The 17,310-nt window shown below is 46.0% G+C and overlaps 2 non-coding genes across 2 annotated transcripts; one reads left to right on the top strand and one right to left on the bottom strand.

Annotated features, from left to right (window-relative positions):
• Positions 1-1,540: 1,540 nt before the first annotated feature.
• TRNAA-UGC (transfer RNA alanine (anticodon UGC)) lies at positions 1,541-1,609 on the bottom strand. The gene has a single exon. It is a non-coding gene; the product is annotated as a tRNA-Ala (tRNA).
• A 3,653-nt stretch (positions 1,610-5,262) lies between these two features.
• TRNAA-CGC (transfer RNA alanine (anticodon CGC)) lies at positions 5,263-5,334 on the top strand. The gene has a single exon. It is a non-coding gene; the product is annotated as a tRNA-Ala (tRNA).
• Positions 5,335-17,310: the final 11,976 nt, after the last annotated feature.

Here is a 17,310-nt window from a genome sequence, read left to right as displayed (position 1 = left end):
TGCGGGATGGTGGTATTTGGGGTGTTCCCTAAATGGACGGACATACAGGCAAAATGACGGACAGACGAACGGACGGACCGATCGACCCACGGTTGGACGGACAGATGGATGCACGAACAGATGTATCAAGGCTTAGCTTCACTCATCATGATTCAGTCCGTGCATATGTTGTGATTGTTAGAGCTTTTTTTTCATTCATAAATGTTGTATCAGACAGCCACCCGGCCAGAGTTTATGCCCTCGCTGCATACCAAGCTCTCTTGATCTGGTGACTGCGTTCGTACATATGAACATAGACGATCAAAAAAGAAAAGTTACGCATACCTAAAAGATAACATGAGCACGTAATAGGTGGCGTACGTGTTCGTTTACAAGTGTATACATAGATACGGCATTCTAAAGACCCTAAGCTGCGCTGTAAATGTGACGCTACGCACGAAAAAAAGCCGGCAGAAGACTATCGTCTTTCGACGACATTTGGAATAAAGCACGCAGACTTCCGATGCGAAGCTTCTTATGGTCAACCTCAATCCTGTGTGCGGTGTTAGCACACTTACTGCGCGAGCGCGTCCCTATTCTCTCTTCTCTTCAACTCTCCCTCCACCCTGTCTTACCTGTCACACCTATCTATCTATCTATCTATCTATCTATCTATCTATCTATCTATCTATTTATCTATCTATCTATACCTGCATCCCAATGCCGATGCAGATAGCGTGTCAACTGGCCCACACTCGTTCTTCTTCTTTCTCCTCTAAGCATCCCTCCCCACGCTGCTTCCCGCCCATTGCTGATGCGCACCACTCCCCCCCTATCCTACGGTCCCTCAATCTCACACCTCGCCACGCCAAAGAAGGCAACGTATGCTTGTCTACGCTTGTTCCCCCTCTCTTTACTTTATTACTTTATCTCCAAAGTGTATAGATATGTAATTTGTCTATAGATAGGTTACTTTATTTTCAAATAGTATAGATACGTAATGATGAAGACTGTAGTGCCTGGTAAAGCAGCGCTGGCAATGCGACGCTATAAAAAAGAAAAGAAATTTCCTACGGGTCACTAACCTACATGGTGCTGCCACCTACCAGTGACATTGCGTTTCTAGAAAAAACTTCGTTTCTTCAAATTACAGCTAGAAGACATCTATGTCTCCCGCAAGCTAATTGCTCAATTTTTTCGCGCAGAAGGTAAAATAAACGTTCAAGTCTATCTCTGAAGACTGAAGATTATCGTCTTTCGACGACATTTGCCGGCAAAGCACGCAGACGCGTTACCAATTTTTTCTTCTGTTTTTTTCACTAACTTAAATTTTGGCTGCCTTCAGGTGTTCTGAACTTCGACATATCCGTGGACGCCCCCTTTAGGCTCGGGGTTTCTTGGCTAGGCGTTTGAGATGCAGTAAAGGCTCGGCCTTTGAGGTGCAGTAGATCACACAAAAAAAAGGTGATGACACGTCAGGCAATTGAGAAATTTAAGTTCTCTAGAGAAACACACCTATTAAAGTATGTCTTGGAGAATCGACGGGTTTTTAAAATAGAACTGAAGCTGCCGGGGTTCGAACCCGGGACCTCTCACATGCAAAGCGAGCGCTCTACCACTGAGCTACCCCCCAAGGTATCCATACGCGTCTAGTAATACACAGTCAAGTATGACAGCACATCTACGTTTGGGAATGAACGTTGATGATGTTGATATTTGAATAATTGGCCCCTATCCACTAAGGGGGATCGGCCAGAAGTCAGGCGGATCATTCAGTCTGGATATGTTAATAATAATAATAATAATAATAATAATAATTATTATTATTATTATTATTATTATTATTATTATTATTATTATTATTATTATTATTATTATTATTATTATTATTATTATTATTATTATTATTATTATTATTATTATTATTATTATTATTATTATTATTATTATTATTACATATAGAGGTTACCAATGCAATCTAATGAAGTGTTGATTATAATAGATGCTCATTTTAGCTTACTATACCTTGACTTGGCCTCGTCGTCCGATTTCTTTTCTTCTTTTGGTGCGTGGCACTCTTGTGAAGTGTACATCGAAGTCGAAAGAGGATTTACATCCCACTCATGGGGGAAGCTGTAACGATATGTAAAAAGCACTCAGCACTGCACTTACTTCAATGCTTTCCTCATGACATAAATATATAACTAGATAGCTCACTAAATAAATAAATAAATAAATAACGAGCGCGTAACTTTACTGCGATATTTAACGGTCGAATTGATCAGTCGCGGGTTACATGTTGTAAAAAGTGAACGCAAATATTTTGTATTTGTTCGTTATTGGAGGTGTTCAGTAATGCGAAAGATGTTATTAGTGACCTCATTTATTCGGTTCGGCTGCTTTATAGAAACTGTTCACTCATCCGCCTAATACAGACTGCGGGATGATGAAGTCGAGAAATCTACCCAGATTTACAAGCGCGGCAGAATGCGTATTGTGTGCTTTGCGTTCCTTTTCGCGCTTTTTGATCGTTGTTATAAACTATCATGGGCACGAAAAATTTTGAAAGCGGGAAATCAATACAGATATATTTATCTGGAGATATACTCAACATGTACGAAATATGAAGGGGAAAATTGAATAGAACGTAATAAAATCAGTTTCAAAGTGCAAGCCACGCGACTGAGCGAGATGTGGATGGAGACCCTCGCGGAACCGATATCAACGTGGCGAGAGTGTAAAAAGTCCTACGTCAAGAGTTTGTGTTGTCTGTTTGCTTGGCAGGAGCGTCGCATTTGCGCTATAGTCTGTGATTTCTTCCGTCATGCCGGGGGCTTTGCTGACTGCCAGTACGGAACCCACTCGAGCGATCTCGGGTGCGGCAATTACGTCACAGTTTTGCGTGGTCATTTGGGCAGCTATGTTTACATCCCCGCCGGAACTGCTGCTTCCTAACTATAGGTGCTCTTTGAAGGCGAAATTGCGACTGAGCGTGCCGGAAAAATCTTTAAATAAATCTTGGTTGCGCACGTGGGCAAACAATTTTCTAAGCCCTGATAAGTGGGTCATTAGCTCCCTATTACGAAAAAAGAGAAGTTCCAAAATTTTTGTGTCATTGCTTCATCCAGCATGAACGAAGTGTTCTAAGCATACATTTCAGTCAAGTAACAAACTGGCAATAAGCAGCGTCTAGCAACGTTTTTGTGAGCTGCATCGAGTTGCAGCAGCAGGAAGAAGGCTCGAAGTCGGTGAAAGAGGGCCGGGGCACGCCGCATTGAACGTGAAAAGTCACCGAAGGCGCCAAGAACCGTGATGAGAAAATGTCATCACAACGTAATGACGTCACACGCCACCAGAATTCGCGGTCATCATGATGGTAAATAATGTGACATCCCCTATGGAATGCCAAAATTTCTTGAGGAATGGTGAGACGGTGCCCAGCCGAGGTGCTGCAAAACAACCTTGGAAGAAGAAAGCTTGTCGGAGTAAGGGAGAGGGGAGGGATGGATGAATGCCATTGACTGCAAAGAGAAAGCATTTTGGAGCATGTGACCTAATTCTCGGTGCAAATGAGTGGTTTATTGGCCCTCAGGTCAACCAGCTACTCTACTACTCTAAAGTTATGGTCAAGTTTTGAATAAGTAATAATATTTATTCCATCAAACCACTTTGGTCCGCCACTAGTAGGGAAACCGTGCCATTTCGGGGCAAAGATGTCTTCTTTTTTTTTCATTGACGGCGCATGGAATTTCCTCCGCTCGTTAGGTTAGACATTACGAAATTAATTAATATGTTCTTAGTATAAAGTATATTTATGCAAAATGAATTCATGTGACTACAAGCAAAGAAGAGTTTTTGCATTTATGCGTTTTTTCCATTCTCCTTATGAGACACATCACTGAACAGTGGTAGCAATAAACATGTTGCTCCTCGTACATAAAAAAATATAATTAACAAATAATTATTCAAATTTATTACCGGCGTGGTTCCACTTAGATCATTTGCAGTATATTATGATTGTGATGAGGAAAGCCAGCCGATTAATGATCTCTCGGGCAGACCTGTAAATAGATTTTCAAGTGATTTTCCATCTATGATTACTCAAACTTTCAGTCCACGCTTTCGAACCGAAACTTTCCGCAGCGTCTGTGTAGGTGACATACTACAAAAAATTGACCGCATATGTGCGTGCTTCGCTGATAATGTCGTCAAAATACGATAAATTTCTACTGGCGAAGCAGCCATTCATGTTTTACCTTGCCTCAGACAGCGCTTCTTTTTTGTTGAAACGCACGGAGGAAGGAAACATAAGAGAGGGCATGCCCAGCTGGTGTGCTATGTGAAAAGCTTGGAGGAAATGGCATCATGGCGGCCATATTCACTGGGCACAATGGTGACGTTGCTATGGTTACGTGTTTTGTAGTGTATACTAGCTGGTCTGGCAGTGAGCGACCGCGGCTGGCAGCGGCATGTGTGCCTCCGCAGGTCTCGTGCTGAGCCGTGGCGGACAATATCCGTGCTCTGCACCGCGTTATTGGTTGCGCAGTGTTCTACTGGCAGTTACTGTATTCTTAGCAACGTTTACAAAACCTTTCCTCCACTACGGGGCCTGAACAGTGCAAAGAACGAGCGCATATTCATGTGTCGTGCGGCCGATGACGCGTATGAAGCATTTGAAGTGTTCCGAGAAATTGCGTTGGACACCATGACGAAGCGAAACGACGACGAACGCCTTGCAGGTCAGTGGTGGTTGGGCAGTGCTCCTGCTTGTGGCAACGAACAAAACTGCTGTGCCTAGCAAGATGCAAAGAGGACCATAAGCACATACGTAGTTTCGTGTTCGGTATGTGTACAGTAACAAACTGCATGTGCGTAATAAAAGACCTTTTCTGTTCCGCTTGTTTTACTTGTCCCCAGCGTTGTAATCTGCAAGTTAAAGCAACCTCGTCGAAGGGTCACTTGCACCGTGCTCAAAGTCCGTTATTATTATTATTATTATTATTATTATTATTATTATTATTATTATTATTATTATTAATATTATTATTATTAACATATCCAGACTGAATGTTCCGCCCGACTTTTGGCCGATCTCCCTCAGTGGATAGGGGCCAATTATCCAAAGATTATAATCACCATCGTTCGTTACCAAACGTAGATACGCTGTTACTCTTAGCAATGTTATACTACACGCTGAAGGTGTGTGTTTGTCTGAATTCTGATGAAGTATGTTCTGTGTACTTTACTGGTGATAATGTCATTCATTAAAGGAAAAAACAAGTTGGGGGTGTAGCTCAGTGGTAGAGCACTCGCTTCGCATGTGAGAGGTCCCGGGTTCGAACCCCGGCACCTCCAATCTTCATTTTTTTTCTTCCGTTCTTCTTCTTTAAAGTGTTCTTCAATTCTCCAAGACGTACCCTAATAGGTGTGTTTCTCAGAAGAACTTAACTTTCTCAATTTTCTGACGTGTCATCGCCTTGCTTTCGTGACGAGTTTACTGCACCTGAAACGCCGAGCCTTTTACTGCATCTAAAACACATAGCCTAAAATCCCGAGACTAAAGGGGGCATCCACGGATATGTCGAAGTTTAGAGCACCTGAAAGCAGCCAAAATTTAAGTTTCTGAAAAAAAGAAGAAATAAATTGGTAACGTATCAGCGTGCTTTGCCGGCAAAGGTCGTCGAAAGATGATAATCTTCTAACTCCAGAGACAAAATTGAACGTTTATTCGACCTTCTGCGTGAGAAAATCGGCCAATTGGCACTGGGTGAGATATAGTTGTCATCTAGCTGTAATTTGAAGAAACAGAGTTTTTTCCAGAAACGCAAAGTCACTGGTAGGCTGCAGCAGCATGTAGTTTTAGCGAAACGTAGGAAACTTTTTTTATTTTTTATTGCGTCGTATTGCTAGCGCCACTTTAAAACGCACTTCAGTCTTTATAATTACGTATCTATATTATTAGAAATGAAGTAACCTATCAATACATAAATAACTTTTCTAAAGATTTTGGAGATATAGTAATAGAGTGGAGAGGGGGGAAACAAGCGTTGACAAGCAAACGTTGCCTCCTTTGGCGTTTCGAGGTGAGAGATTGGGGGACCGTAGGATAGGAGGGGAGTGGTGCGCATGCGCAATGGGCGTATAAACAGTGCGGGGAGGGATTCCTAGAGGAGAGAGAGGGAGAACGACTATGGGCCAGTTGACACGCTGCCTGCATCGCGATAGATAGATAGATAGATAAATAGATAGATAGATAGATAGATAGATAGATAGATAGATAGATAGATAGATAGATAGATAGATAGATAGATAGATAGATAGATAGATAGATAGATAGATAGATAGATAGATAGATAGATAGATAGATAGATAGATAGATAGATAGATAGATAGATAGATAGATAGATAGATAAGACAGGTAACACAGGGTGGCGGGAAAGTAGGAAGAGAGAGAGAGAGAGAAAACTTTATTAAAAGGTCAGTCAATCGCTCAGGCATGGTCCGTTGCCCCTAGCTGTCGGCCGGAATCCCTTGAGACACGGCAGCAGCAAGGGCTTGACTGATGATGTCGCGCTGGACGTTGAGATCTGGGCTGCAGAGCAGGGCCTCCCAGGATTCTAAAGTGTGAGAACCACCGTTTTGACTTGGACATGTCCACACCTTGTGGACCAAATTCGCTACCTCATTACAAAATTTACACTGGGACTGGAAAACTGCGGGGTGCCACTTGCTGTAAAGTGCGGGGTTTCGAAAAACCCCGGTCTGTAACTTTCGCACAAAACCTCGTTTTTCTTACTTAGTAAGTTGTCCGCTCTCGGGTATACTTGCCGATTCAGTCTGTAGTGTGCGACGATTTCATGGTATGTGCGCATATACTTGCTTATTTGTTCGGTAACTTGGGAGGTTCTAGGGGTCGACCAGTAGGTGAGACTCGGGCGACGGAATGAGCCTCCTCGTTCCTTCTAAGTCCTTGGTGAGCTTGAGCCCTGACAAGCAGAATCTGCTCTTTGGGTACTCTGAGTACTTTGGGTACTTTGTTTAATATACGGACGGCAGTCTCCGTCACCCTTCCCGATTTGTAATTTCTCACAGCGTTTTTGGAGTCGCTGATGACCACCGTGATCCCCTTTTGGCCGATGGCCAAAGCTATGGCCACTTCCTCGGCCTCTACAGTCTCGACACCAAGTACTGTGCAGCACGCAATCAGGCCACCATCTCCCCTGACCGCCACTGCCGTGTGTGCCGCTTTGCTTTCATATTCCGCAGCGTCTGTATACGCGACGTCCTGTCGACCAGTGTACCTAGATTGTAATGCCTATGCCCTGGCTTTACGCCTGCCTTCGTGAAAGGTAGGGTTCATATTTCTGGGTAGCGGAGGTATCTTTATCCTGTCCCTGATCTGTATCGGTATGTCTTTTGAACGCGCTTGCTCACGCGTGGGCTCATAGCCCAATATCTTTAATATTGCTCTCCCCGTTTTAGATCCGAATAGTCTTTGATGTTGTGCAGTCACAGTAGCCTCAATTAGCTCATCGAGTGTGTTAGATACCACCAACTTCATAAGTCTGTCAGTTGACGTGTTTAGGGGAAGTCCGAGCGCGACTTTCACACTTTTCCTGATAATGGTGTCGAGTTTGCCCCGCTCCGCTTGGTTTAATTTTAAACAAGGTGCCACGTACACTATCCTACTTATTATGAAGGTCTGCACTAATCTAAGAAGGTTCGCCTCCTTCATCCCAGCATGCCTGTTTGCTATTCGTCTGATGAGACGACATGTCTGATTACAACTGGCTTCCAACCTAGCAAGAGTTTCAGAATTCTTACGGTTCGCCTGAATCCTTAGTCCAAGGACACGGATACTGTTGACCGCGGGAATCTCTGCGCCGTTAACATACAAGTGGATGTGCACTTCAGGCCTGTTGTAGAGCCGCCGTTTTCCGGCGGGCATGAGGAAGAGTGCTTCCGACTTTTCGGCCGAGCATTTAAGTCCTTTGGGCTCCAGGTACTCCACGATTGTATCAATGGCGATTTGCAGAGAGCCTTCAATTTGTCCGTCACTGCCCTTGTTCATCCATAATGTTATGCCATCCGCGTAAATGGTGTGTTTTAAATTCTCAATATCCTTTAACTGTTCAGGCAGTTTCAATATCACGATGTTGAAAAGGGTGGGTGAGAACACCGAGCCCTGAGGTGTACCCCTGTTGCCTAATTTAATGTCCTCAATGAATTCTTCCCCGATACTTAAAGTGGCTGTCCTGTTCGAAAGGAAGTCCTTGACGTAGCCATAAACTCGCTTTCCGGCGTTCAGGGAGCTCAGATTCTCCAAGATCGATACGTGCCTCGCGTTGTCAAATGCTTTTGCCACATCTAAACTCACGATAACTTTTGTGTCTCGCGTTGGTTTGTCTATAATATGGTCCTTGAGCTGTATCATCACGTCGCACGCTGATAGTCGGGGTCGAAAACCGATCATGGTGTCCGGATACATACCATTGTCTTCCATGTACCTATTGAGCCGCGTCTGAACGACATGCTCCATGAGCTTACCTACGCAAGACGTTAACGATATCGGCCTAAGATTCTTGAAACGGAGTTTTTTACCCGGTTTAGGAATGAAAATTACATTTGCGAGTTTCCACTCCTGCGGTATCGTCCCTTTTTCCCAACACTCCTGCGTGTACGTTGCTAGGTTAGCGATGGACCTATCGTCTAAACTACGGAGCATTTTGTTAGTCACTCTGTCCGGCCCTGCCGCTGATCTAGTCCTTAGCCGATTATTCTCCGCTCGCACCTCAGCCAGGGAGATAGGGGCGTCTAAGGCTGCGTTTTCCCGCCCTCCATAATCTGGGAGAGGTTCGGATCCGGCGGGATTAATGTATCTACTCCGAACTTCTTCTAAGTGTTCCTTCCTAGTGCCTTCAAGTTGGTGCGCCATCCGTTCCAATTGTTGTTTAGACGCTGTCTTCGTGCTCTCCGGATCTAAAAGGTGACGAAGAAGTCGTCACATCCCGGACGTACTTATAATTTTATCCATATCCAGACAGACGTTCCCCCACCTTTGCTTCGTGAGCGTGATGGCATGCTCTTCAATTTGCCTGTTTAAAGCCGCTATTTGTTTCCTGATACTCCGATCCCATCTCCTATGTTGGAGTCGGGTTTCCAAAGCTTTCTTTTTCTTCCAAAGATTTACTAATCTCGTGTCTACCACTTCGTTGTCCTCCTCGGTTTCCACCACTTCAGTGGCTTCCTTAACAGTGCGTAACACCCCATCGCACCACTCGGCAATGTCGGAAATGGGAGTTGGGTCGCCCCTGAGGTCCCTGAAAGAGTCCCAATTTACGGCCTCTACCCTTCGTTTCCAAGGTGTTGCCGGGCCTCCCTCTACCACTATTTCTATGATCATGTGATCACTGCCTAGGTTCTCGTTTGTGTTGCACCACGTGGCACTACATGCCGCTCCCCGTCAGGGTAAGGTCGGGTGTGGTGTCAACCGCGACACTATTTCCCTTCCTCGTTTGCTGCAACGGGTCGGTTATTAAATCCAGATTATGAGTTTGCATGTCATCCCACAATTTCCTGCCCTTAATTGAAGCCTGCTTATATCCCCATGCCGTGTGGTGAGCTTTAAAGTCACCGACGATCAGCAATGAGTTGTTCTTACTCTTACGTCGCGTAGAAGCGAAGAGAACCCCAAAGTCGCATCGCCTTTGTCTGTGAGAGCTGTATATACTTAATACAAACAAGCTAGCGTTTTTCTTTTTGGGGGGTATTAAATCTATGAGAACATGGTCGATGTGTGCATTACCAATGTCATGTGCACCGCCGTAACGTTTCGCCTGACCAGCGTGGCCACCTGCGTACTCGTGCCTTCGCTTACATAGGATTTATAACCCGGCAATGTCGCCTTTCTCCCACATTCCTGTAAAGCTATAGCATCCGGTCGATCCTCTTTCCTCAGGAATTTCTGCAGAACCGCACGCTCGCGCGTGAAGCCTCTGCAGTTCCATTGCCAAACGGTGTTCTTACTGAATCTGTGAGCCATGATTGCCACTAAGGTGATTCATCGGCCTGCCTAATACTTCTTGGGCGAGCTGTTCATATGCCCAATCCCTCTTCGCGAATTCTGTTTTAAGTTCCTCTGTAAGTTTATTATCGCACTGATGCAACTGCTGTGTCAGATTTTGAATCATCTAGAACATTCGTTTCTCGAAGGCCTTACGCCATTCATCGTCCTGGGTAGATTTGGCTTCAATGTTTGCCTCCAGTTGCGCTATTTTCATGTCTATCACTGTCGCTACGTTCTCATCTATTACGGGCTTTTCCGCTTCTTTTGCCCTCTTTTTCGCTGGAGGCGGAGTAGCGCTCTGCTCCTCCGGCATTTTTATATTTTGATTCTGTGGCATTCGTGGTAGGGAAACCGGTGTTGTGTTAGACGACTTAATAGCTATTTGAAGCTCCTCTATTTGCCGACTCATCATTGCTAGCTGCTCTTTAAGCATGCAATTCTCTTCCTTAATGGTTAACATTTCTTCATCGCGTTTATCCTGGGAGGCCCTATCTCCCCAACCCACCTTGCGGTTCGGCGACGTGGGTCTCCCACTGTTGAAGACAGCACTGCCGGAAGTCCCCTCGTTTACTGGACCAGTCATTGGTGGAAGCTCTCCTTCTTGTCTTTCCGGTAGTCTTGGGAAGGAACCTACCCTTCCTCTTGACCCTCTTCGATGCTTGGACCGACTCCTGGACCGTTCTTTGATCTCTTTCATGCTGCACGTTTGTGGATCGGCGTCTTTCGCCTTCCGCTTTCCTCCTTCCATTCGCCGCCAGGCCTCCCACTGTCTGTTCTTTATTGTATAGGGGGTCCTGAAAGCTTCCTTGCATTTCCGATCTGCTGTCAGATGACCTTTGCCACACAGCTCACACTTGGGCTCACATGCATGGTCCTCGGGTGGAGCTGTCATTCCGCATCCCCGGCAGCGAACATGGTCGCTGATACACACGTCCAATCTGTGTCCTAGCTGGCCACATCGGTAGCACACCTCGTATCGTTTCTTATAAGGCACGCACTTCAGCGGTGCGCCGTAACAGTACATCCACCTGGGCACTGTCTCATTTTTGAAGATGATGACCGCTGAACTTGAGTTCCCCAGCTTCCTAACACCGAGTATCGGCGGGTTCCTTGAGTTGTCGAAAGCCTCTGTCAGTTCCTCTACTGACAATCTCGGGTCGATGCGGCGCTCCACACCCCGCCCGCTATCCTCGTGCGGCGCGAGGTACGCCGTGACGTCATAGCTCTTTCCTTCAATCTTGATAGACTTAATCCTGGTCACCTTCCAGACAGTGTCTATGTCTGGAGTGCTGAAAATCAGGGTGCCTTGCTTGTCGTTAACAATGAACACTTCCTTTTCTTGTCCCTTAATCCCCGGAATTTGCGCTGCCATGCGCACCGCCTCACTGAGCCTGGTGTTCGGAACTTTTGTGAGCGCCAGCCCGCACTTCGGACGAATGATTATCTTATAGTCGTTCGCCGGCAACCGCGGTAGATACGACGCAATCGAGCGCTCCTCGATCTTGTGCCCCAGCTTTTTGTATGCTGCGTTCGCAGCCGCCGTCTTCTTCCCGTCTTCGCCGGGCTCGGCTCCACTTTCTGCCCGGGCGTTGCCATCTTGGCGTCCCTGCCTGTCACCTCTAGCAGAGTCACGCAGCTCTTTAACATGTTTTCCAACTTTCGTGATCCAGACAGTGGTTCTAAATTCTTCAGGGGTAATTTCAGTACCCTCCACGGTCACCTCCATTGCCGTCGCGTCTCCACAACTGGGCTCTGAAGCGAACGCCGGGGGCGTCGGCCACCGCCGAGCCGCCGCGTTCGTTCCCCGCTAGCGTTAGGCTTTGCTGGGCGGAGACGCAGTCGACACCAAAATAGCCATAAAATGCCCCAAAACGTACTCACAGTTCTGAAGTCGTGATCTAGATGATCCATGGAACTTCAGGCAGGCGATTATAGGAGTTGTTTGCTGTAACTGCACAATTTCCACCAGACCAAATAACTTTCCGCGGAGCATATGCGAGGCACATCCGAACTCCCTGGCCCCCTGGTGGCCATCGGGAGAGTAGGAAAGAAGAAATAATGGGGACGTGCCTGCGCAGTAAGGGTGGTAGCACTGCACACAGGATTGAGGTTGACCATAAGAAGCTTCAAATCGGAAATCTGCGTGCTGTTGTGACGCGCGCCTCCGACGACGTTACGAAGGGCGCCTCGAAATCTCACCGCTGCAACCACTGTTTCGAAAGACGGCGACGCCAACATGGTCCCGAAGGCGCCACTGCTTCAAACTCCACCGGGAAGGTCACCAGCCGTTTGGTAGCGTAAGTTTCTCAGCTCGCGACTGCTTCTGCGCAGAGCTGATAGACGAGCGGACGAGACGACGGTGAGTTAAACAAGGTTTATGTACAGCATATATACAGAGGCGTTACAAGTTCGGCACTGAAGCCGACAAAGACTCGAAGAGCCGAGCTCTCCTCTCTAACACATAGGTCTGCTCTCAAATGGGTCTGCTCCGACACACGCGGCTGCTCTCCAACAGGGCTGCTGCTCGCGACCCGCCGCAGGGCTTCTTTTATATGCACCGGGTCCAACCAAAATGTCCAATTAGAAACGCCGCTGGTCGCGAGGTCAGACTCCTCCAATGGGGGTCGCCGCTGGGCCGCGTCATTCTTTCTCATCTGATCTGGAGAGGCTGCGCTGCAGGGGGCTGCACCCACGGACGAGTGACGTCGCCGCGCATTGCGTCAGACCCCCAGACAGGAAGACGCTGGTTGTTTACTCGATGGGCTCGCTTGCTGAGGTGACTCACTGCACGTGCACGCCAGAGAGGCGCCGTCGAGTGTTGACGCCGTTGACTTGTTCGCGGCAGGCGGGCTCGCGGCTGGCCTTGACACAGATTGCCTTTTTCAGAGGCACGAACGTTTGCTGCGGACTCGCAGGCATAACAGTGCTTTATTCCAAATGTCGTCGAAAGACGATAGTCTTCTGCCGGCCTTCTTTCGTGCATAGCGCCGCATTTACAGCGCAGCTTAGAGTCTTTAGAATTTCGTGTCTATGTATAAACTAGTAAACGACCACGTACACCACCTACTACGTGTTAATGTTACGCTTTATATATGCGTGACATTTTTTTTCTTTGGATAATCTATGTTTATATGTATGAACGCCGCCACCAGTTCAAGAGAGCTTGGTATTCAGTGAGGTCGCAAACTCTGGCCGGGTGGCTGACTGATACAACATTTATCAATAAAAAAAGTTTATACAATCACAGCATATTCACGGAAAGAGTCATGATGAGTGGGGAGAAGCGTCCGTCCATTTGCTCGTGCATCCATCTGTCGGTCCAACCGTAGGTCGATCTGTCCGTCCATGCGTCTCTCCGTCTTTCTGTCTGTATGTCTGTCCGCCTAGCGAACACTTCAAATACCACCAACTCACATCTTTTCATCATATATAGATTTTCATCATATATAGCCGCACCGATCGGCTGCGTTCCAAAATGCTCTCTTCTGGTAACAGCGTGTCGGCCAACGGCCGAGAATCATCGACTCCGTTTCATGATGAAGACTTAAGCTATAGAGTCGTCTTGTCACGTCTTCCAACGGGTAACGATGTTTTGAATTCCGTTTTCCTTCATGCCGTCTTGAGTGGTGGGCCGTACCGTGCCCCAGACTTTCGCGACGCGCTGCTTAAAGTGCTGAGCACAGCGGACATTATTGGAGTTGGTCAGTATCAAATGAGCCATGTATGGATGGTTACCTGTGCAAGCAGCATGGCGAAACAGACACTCGTCACTTGTGGTGAGCTCCGTGTAAAAGGGCTGAAGCGCATTGTGCTAGATCCGGAGACCAAGAATATTAGGCTGAAACTTCTTTGGCTTCCGTTTCATCTTGAATCGCGACGTGCTAAAGAGGCGTTCTAAGCTTACGGTGTTGTGAAGTCCGTTGAAAGAAAGGCGTGGAGATGTGCAGGAATGGAACAATGGATGACAACAAATAGAGACGTTGCCTTGGAGCTCAAGGACACCATCACTGTGAGCTCAATACCACACCTTATGTCAATCTATGGCCACCAATGCCTCGTACTTATTCCCGGTAGGCCTCCACTGTGTCTTCGGTGCAAGCGAGTGGGGCATTTACGACGACAGTGCAAAACACCGAGGTGCTTGCAATGCCAGCGTTTTGGTCACTCGTCGGATGCCTGCGTGTCGACTTATGCCAACAAACTTCATTCTGGCCAAGGCACAAAAGACTAACGTCTCGACCATCTTATGGATGTCACTGAGGTATTTGATGCGACAGGAGAAGCAGCGGGAGGAGCAGAAGGTGCCTTAAAGGAAGCGGAACACTTGTCCATGGATACCCTTGGCACTCAAAATGACACCGCTAAAGACGCCAGTAAAAGCATGAATGAATGCAATGCTGCTGACGAACACCACTTGCAAGGCCATAAAGACAAGCCTCCTGACAATGGGGAACAAGAAGGAATGGATTGCAGTCAGACAAGGAAACGTCAGGCACCGGTCACCGATGAAGCAACAACGAGTGCGCCAGACACGACAGAGCAAGTGTCTTCGTGTGGTTTGCGTGTCACCTTCTTTGGGGACCGAGAGACGCGCTGCCTATGCCAGCATCCTGAGGAAAGTGCTCCTAAAAATTGCAAAGGAGGTAAAGCCACAGGTTGCCCTGTGGCTAAAGGTGACCTACAAAAGTTCTAAGATATCAAAATAGCTACCACGCTTGCGTTTCCCATGTGTGTATCGACACTCAACGGACGTGGCTTAAGGAATGTAAGGCGTCAGTGGCAGTTGCGCCACGTGCTTGAGCAGTACAACATTGATGTACTTGCAGTGCAAGAGACTAAAATTTCCACTGCTCGTGACACCAATCTTGCACTGGAAATTTTTCGTGATCACAATTTATACATCAGCCCAGCACGTGGTGCATCCGCTGGATGCTTTTTATTAGTTAGAAAGCACTTGAATGATATTTTGACGTCACTACATGTTGATGGGGAAGGACGCCTCATTTGTTGCGACTTATCTTTTCATTCCCATAATTGGAGGTTTATCTGTGTCTATGCTCCCTCCAAAGTGAATGAAATGAATTCTTTTTTCCTTTCTTTAACTTCGCTAATAAACACTGACAGAACTTTGGTAGTTTTGGGGGACTTTAATTGCGTTTGTGACGCTAGAGATCATTCATATATAACAAATCGTTATGATGCAAGTGCAGCCTTATTGCAGAAACTATTAAATGACCACATTTTAATAGATGTGGGAGCGCATGCACCTTCCTTGGTGAGGTTCACGCACTTTCAAGGCATCTCTCATGCTCGGCTTGACCGTGTATATGTATCTCTAAGCTTATGGTGTCACATTCATAATTATGCCGTAAAGCCCATATTTTTTACAGACCATTGCTTGGTCACTGTTTCTTGGTGTCCTAAAACTTTTCGTAAAACCCCTCTAAACTGGGACTTATGGAAGCTTAACGTACAGTTGTTGCGCGAATATTGTTTTGTTAAAATAGTAAAAGAATCGGTACAAGAGGTAACAAAGTGTCGACAGCTTTCAATTTTCGCTCAATGGGAAAGGTTCAAAGAAAGAGTCAAGTATCAGGCAATCAGTATTTCATGCGAAATAACGCAAAGAAAAAAGACTGAAAAGCGCTATCTTTATGAATTACTTCATAAGCTCCATACTTTTGAAAGTCAACAGCCGGGATTGTACAGGGACGAGATAAATGTGATTCGAGCACAGATACAAAAACATGATACAGATTTATACAGAGGAGCTAAGATTCGTTCCCTTGTTACCTATTTCACTGAAGAAAAACCCACTAAAAAATTCCTCTGGGATGAAAAGAGATATGCACTTTCTAAACAGATACTGCAAATTGAGTCGTGGGGTTCCCTTTGCACAGAGACATGTGAAATAAGAGCCGCATTTGAAAAGTATTACAAATGTTTGTTCACCGCGACTGAGCTTCAGGAGAATTTTGAGGAAGAAGCTAACCACTTCATTGCCCTTGTGCCTCAGTTACAAGATGATGATAGACTCCCTGTAGAGGGGCCAATAACCAGAGAGGAAATTAGATTTGCAATAACAACGTTGCAGAAAAGCAAAACTCCAGGCCCAGATGGCCTTAGTGGCGAATTTTTTATAGCTTTTCAGGAACTTCTGATACCTTTCCTAGAGCAACGTTTTAAAGAGGCTTATGACCGTTGTGAACTTCCTCCTTCTTTCTATTAGAGCCATACAACATTAATCCCAAAAAGTGCTGATCCTAACGCATTAGAGGGAGTTAACGAATACAGGCCTATATCGCTATGTAACGTTGACTACAAAATATTTGCTAAATTGTTGACAAATCGGCTACAGACAGTGATTACTAAATGTGTAGGTGGCCACCAAACATGTGGAATTTGTGGTCGCTCTATACAAACATTCATATTGCACGTTCAGTTCTTGAGTGTATAGATGGTAGCATGGACCAAGTAGCCCTCCTTCAAATAGACCTTGCAAAAGCATTTCATAAGGTACAGCATCCTTTTTTGTTCCGGCTCCTAAGACCCCTGCAGTTGGGTGATGTACTATACAATGGTATCTCACTCTGTTATAAGAAGTGCACAACTAGGCTAATTGTAAATCGCACGCTTTCTAATATAATAGAGTTAAATTCATCTGTACGTCAGGGATGTCCGCTGTCGCCTTTGCTTTTTGCAATTTATCTGGAACCATTATGATTAAGTGTGCTTCTAAAGTCCAGCTTAAGAGGCTACCGATATGATGCTGAGAAAGTTAAAGTTCTAGCTTATGCAGATGACATTGCCTTCTTTTGCGCTGATGAACCCAGCGTCCAAGAAGCATTCAACACTACTTTACGTTTCTGTGAAGTCGCTGGCGCCAGCATAAATTTTGATAAAAGTAGTGGATTCTGGCAAGGCATGTGGGCTACAACTCCTTCGGTCTTCGCAATTATTCATTGGAATGCGACTCCTATGAAATACCTTGGTGTGCCTCTCGATAACTATCGTAATAGCCACCCACACTGGACCGCTGCGATAACTACGATCCGCCGAAAGGTGGCAACATGGCACGGACGGGAGCTTTCCATTTTTGCCAGGGCAAAAGCGTGCAATATAATAATTGTATCGAAGCATATTTATATTCTGCAGGTGTTGCATTGCTCTCGGGTACACATTCAAGCCTTTCATTGGATATTTTGCCTGCTTTTTTTGGAGCTCTTCCTGGAAACCCATGAGAAGAGACAATCTTTTTTTTTTTC

This window comes from Rhipicephalus microplus, chromosome 3, assembly GCF_043290135.1.
Source record: "Rhipicephalus microplus isolate Deutch F79 chromosome 3, USDA_Rmic, whole genome shotgun sequence".
Lineage (NCBI taxonomy): Eukaryota > Metazoa > Arthropoda > Arachnida > Ixodida > Ixodidae > Rhipicephalus > Rhipicephalus microplus.
Note: the sequence above shows the minus strand (reverse complement) of the source record. Positions and strands in the feature narration are given on the sequence as shown.